We start from the raw sequence: 5,601 nt of genomic DNA, 5'->3' as shown, positions 1-5,601 counted from the left end.
AAGTGAGACTGAGAGATTGTGTGTGTGTGTGTGTGTGTGTTACCTTTCCCTGCCAGGAATCTTGGAACCAGCAGAGTAGCAATGAGAAAAACTGAAATTTTCTTATCCATCCTGTTTGCCTGTCCACCTTGTCTGTCAGCCAAGCTAACCTGCTGTTAGTTTAGAGTGGTCTCATGATCTCCCTCTGTCTCTTTTATACCTCCCCTCACCACCACACATGACCGAGCTATCACTGGGACACAGGGTTTGTTGTGAGAGAAAAAGAAAAGTCCCACTCGCCAACATCAGGTCTGATAATGGTCTTCAAAACAACATCATTTTGTGCGTACATTTTGAAATGACTAATAAGACAGTGATAAGGTTTGGGAATATGACTGTTCAGAAACGTGTAGTTCTGTATCCTGACTGACTGTGTTGGAATCCTGCGGTCTCCTAGACCACGGCCGAGGTCTGGATGGAGCTGTTCATCAGGGTGTCAGACACTGTCACATCAGTGTCACACAGCTGTCATCAGTTGTGAGGACCTCTCTCAAGCCAGAAGGTTATAACAGCCGTGATCTACTTTGTTTCAGTGATGTTGTAAATTGATGATGTAAACCATATTTTGTGCCATCAAATTTTCCCATAAGCCCTCAATTGGCCTCATAGTCTGTCATCAGGCAGATACTGTAGTTTTTATTAGAAATCTTTGGTAAGAGACTGCTCATGGTATTTCTCTGAAAGGCTGTAAATACTGTGTTTCCCAGTACCATTAGCGATGATCACACGGTTACTGGATTCCGGAAGGTATTTGGTGTTCAAACAATGACTAAATAACAGGTGTGTCCAGTCCTGAAGGTAGTACAAGCGGTCTATTGTAGACTCACGGAAGTTGGCTCAAAATGGATCCAAAATATATCTGATACACACAATAAATACTGCCATTGTGTTCCAGTGTTAACTTAGTGAGCTCAGATATGAGAGAAAGTGCCAAGCGAGGTATAAAACAGAGAGAGGAGGAGAGCTCTCCACAGAAGAAAGCAGCAGGTATACTGGCTGACCGAACACGCTGAACAAGCTGTGATGGATATGAAGATGGCCGCTCTTCTCTTCGCTGCTCTGCTGGTTCCAGGGCTTCTGGCCAAGGAAGGTAACACACACACACACACACACACACAGCTGAACTGACACAGGACATGAATATGAACTATTAGTAACTTCTCATTTGCTGGTCTACATAGCTGCATGTCTTATCTGGACTGTGTGGTTGTCTGTCTGTATATCCCGCAGACTTACAGGGCCGCTACCCCATAGGACTACAAGTGTATGACAGCCTGAACAACAGGTCCAACCTGACCTACACCACTAACATGGCCCCCAGGGGCATCCTTCTGGGGGGCATGAAGAATCTGCAGAAGACCAACTCAAACTTCAAGTCAGTTTCATAGAATTACAGAGCACGTATGGTTGTGGTTGTTCCCAGGTATTGCTGCCTGTGGGCAGAGGTTGGACTGGGTATGGTCTGGGCACATGTCTAGATGTTTGTGTTGTGTCAGGTTCACCTACCACGAGACCGATGATTATGGACCCTACCTGGAGAGCATCAACGGTGTCGCTGGAGTAGACGCCAAACAGACGTACTGGGAGCTGCTGGTGATGTTGGTGAATGGGACTGTAATCAGACCTGATGTTGGTGAGTGTGGCAGGACTCCTCTCTCTGTCTCGTGTTTTTGATCCTGATTTCTTTGATATTGATAATAATGATACATTTAGCAGCCTGCTACCACTGAGCTAGACCCACCCCTCCGCTTTACCAACTTATACCTTCTACCCTACTTGACTGTTTGTCATCTACTCGTATCTTACACACACACACACACACACACACACACACACACACACACACACACACACACACACACACACACACACACACACACACACACACACACACACACACACACACACTCTCCCTCTCTCTCTCCATTTTGTGTACTGAGCACATACTAACAGGATCTCTGGATCTCCTCTGCAGGTATTGGCTGCTACATCCCAGAAGCCAACCAAATGGTCATCTTCAAATACACCACATGGTCAAAGACCAGCGTGTAGGTTTGACACAGAGTCTGGAGGAGATCCCACATCACAGGCCCCCAGTCCATCTGATGCCATCCTGGATAAGCACAGCTATTAATCAAATAAAACACTGAATTGAAAAACTAAAGGATTTAAGGTCTTTCATTTAAAGTTTATTTCAAAAAAGTTTCTCAAAGATCAGTGACACAGAAAAACTCTACCTTCCCATATTGTATGAATGATAAATATAAAGTTGATTAAAATGGAATCCATGTGCTGACAGCAAATAATTATGATTATTCAAATATGAATACCGATATAATATCACAACAATTTCAAAAACATGGAGGAGAAAATAAGTGTTGGTAATGACTAAATGCATTGTGTTTGACCTGGAGTATTAGGACAGAAGTGGATGTAAGCATTCTGGAAGAGTTCTTATTGTGCTACAATACCACAGGCACACCCCTTCTTGTCCATACGTCCTTCAAGGGTATGATACCCAAAATGATGAAAGCATTGTTTTAGTATTAACCAGTATGAATCACTGCAATCTGTTATGTACTTTTCTATGTCTCTTTGGATAAAAGCTCCTTCTGAATGACTGAATGTAAATATAAAGGAAACTTAAATGCGACACAATAATGTCCAACCATCTTGTTTGGCAATCTGTATAGGCTTGAAAAGGTCATTGTGTTCTAGTTATGACCCTGAAAGGCCTGTTTATCTGACAATACACTGGTAGGGTATAAATAGAGAGACAAAAGAGAGAACTTCAAACTAGCATCTGGTAACCAGACAGGTGTACGGACCAACAAGCAGACATGATGTACATGAAGATTGCTTTTCTCTTAACTAATCTGCTGGTTGCAGGGCTCATGGCTGGGGATGGTAAGACACACACACACACACACACACTCTCTCACACAGTAACACACACACACACACTCTCTCACACACAATCTGTAGGTTTTTTCCTCTCTGTGTTAGCCTATGTTACTACATGGCTCATCTTGATTGTGGTTGTCTGTTGTTATGTCTCCAGGCTGCTATGGGAACTCTCCTGTAAAGCTGCTAGTGTACAACAGCCTGACCAACAGCCCCAACCTGACCTACATCTCCTCGGTGGTGTACAGGGGTTCCGTGTTTGGGGCCATGAAGAGGCTGCAGAACACCAGCCCTGACTTCAAGTCAGTACACGCAACCACACACACTCCTACACACTTCATCGTTGTCCTGTTTGTCATGTATGTTTGTATTATTATTATTTATTTTTTTATATTGTAATTTACGGCAACTTATATTTTATTTTATTGTATATTTAATTATATTCTAATCCCACTTAGTACTGCTAGTTTATGTACCCTTAGTATAGATAGTCCACATATTTAATTTTTAGGTATATGTTTATTGTATGCACCTTCCTGCCAAAGCAAATTCCTTGTCTGTGCAAACTTTCATGGCGAATAAATCCCATTCTGATTCTGATGTAGACAATCATAGGCAATCGTATTGTGTTGTGTGTGATTTTGATTGAGTGAGGGTTGGTGTAAAGTGATTTGGCCCGTGTGTCTAGTTTAATCATGCATGTGGTTGTACTGTTTCAGTTTCACCTACACAGTGAACTTTGACTACGGACCCTACCTGGAAAGCATCAACGGAGTTTCTGGGGACCAAATCAATCACACGTACTGGGAGCTGCTGGTGAAAATGGTCAATGGCACTATTTTCACCGCTAATGTTGGTGAGCAGGACTTTTCCTTTCTGTCAATTATCTCTCTCTCTCTAAATGTGCTGGGTTGTGTACTGAGCACCTACTACCACAGAGTTCTTTCTGGATCTCCTCTGCAGGTATTGGCTGCTACATCCCAGAAACCAACCAGGAAATCATCTTCAAATACAAAAAATATTAAACTCCAGCAGCTGACACAGTGCAGAGCGGAAACAGAGTCTGGAGGAGATCCCACGTCACAGGGTCTCAGTTCATCCTAACATTATCCTGTATCAGTACATCTATTAATCAAATAAAACCCTTTATTGAAAGATCCTTTCTTGACACTTTCTCTATCATCCGTGACACATACAAACTCCTCCTTCCCAGATTGAATAAATGTAATTTGCAGAATACAGATAAATATTTACATTTACATTTTACATTTAGTCATTTAGCAGACGCTCTTATCCAGAGCGACTTACAGTAAGTACAGGGACATTCTCCCCGAGGCAAGTAGGGTGAAGTGCCTTGCCCAAGGACACAACGTCATTGGCAGAGCCGGGGATCGAACCAGCAACCTTCTGATTACTAGCCTGATTCTTTAACCGCTCAGACACCTGACTCCACTAAACATGAATACAGAGGTATTTCACAACCATTTCAAAAACATTGAGGGAAAATAAGGATTGATCTTATGGGCCATCTACATAGATAATACTGATTAAAAAGAAAAACATAGGAACATTAATAAGGAAAAAGAAAAGAAAAAATAATTTGTTTGAAGCATTGCATGAGAATAGAAATCTATGAAAATCTTAAAGGATAAGCAGTGATATGACCCTTGTTGAGGCCTGAAGTTTATCTGAAGTATGACCTATACATAATAACGTAAACTAATCTTTACCAATGTAACCATCATCGACACACAAACATGACACAGTAATACAAAACCACCTGGTCATGAATCAGATGATCATAAGTAGTGCACCTCCAAACAGCATCACACAAGTTCTGATGCCCTGGACATCTTCAGCTTCGATATTTAAAGGAGTGCCCTGGAATTGTTAAGCATCTGGTCTTTAAACAACAATCAATCAATATCAACATCAGTCACATTCTCCGACACAATGGATGTCTTATCAGGAAAAAGTTATACAGTATCTACTCATTCCAAAAACGTGTTAACCCTTATGTCACCCAGAGTTCATGTGTCCAGATGAGCCCTGGTCAAACTAATCTCCATTGTATGAAGAATCTGAGATAGAAGGCCGTATAAGATGCTCAACCCATCCCCCAGGGTAAACTGTCACACAGAGTGGTCAGACTTTGGTCAAACAGATTCCTTCACCTTCTCTTGACCTAACAATGAACAAATGAGCTTACAGTTAAACCACTATTAAAAAACATTCATTGTCCATACATCTTAAAATTCTATTACACAAGCAATGTCACAGAGGGCTTCACATATGCCAATAGAACTGCATCTAAACCAACCTAAACCCTCAAAGAAGACAAGGAAAACCGTCATGGAAAACCCATGGAGAACCTTGAGAGGAGCAATTCAGTGAGGGATCTCCTCCTCCAGAGACAGTCAGTGACACAGAGAGGTGCAGACCAGAGGCTAAACATAGTCATGCTTAGTATTAACCAGTATGAATCACTGCAATCTGTTATGTACTTTTGTATGTCTCTTTGGTTAAAAGCTCCTGCTGAACTAATGAATGTAAATATAAAGGAAACTTAAATGCGACACAAGAATGTCCAACCATCTTGTTTGGCAATCTGTATGGGCTTGAAAAGGTCATTGTGTTCTAGTTATGACCCTGAAAGGC

At 41.8% G+C, this 5,601-nt stretch overlaps 1 long non-coding RNA gene across 1 annotated transcript; it reads left to right on the top strand.

Moving 5' to 3' along the window:
* Positions 1 to 2,267: 2,267 nt before the first annotated feature.
* On the top strand, positions 2,268 to 4,022 carry LOC136952203 (uncharacterized). The gene is made up of 3 exons (XR_010877819.1): positions 2,268 to 3,306; positions 3,549 to 3,799; positions 3,907 to 4,022. It is a non-coding gene; the product is annotated as an uncharacterized lncRNA (long non-coding RNA).
* Positions 4,023 to 5,601: the final 1,579 nt, after the last annotated feature.

The sequence above is a fragment of the Osmerus mordax genome, chromosome 11, assembly GCF_038355195.1.
Source record: "Osmerus mordax isolate fOsmMor3 chromosome 11, fOsmMor3.pri, whole genome shotgun sequence".
Lineage (NCBI taxonomy): Eukaryota > Metazoa > Chordata > Actinopteri > Osmeriformes > Osmeridae > Osmerus > Osmerus mordax.
The sequence above is the reverse complement of the archived record's forward strand: the minus strand, read 5'-3'. Positions and strand labels throughout refer to the sequence as shown.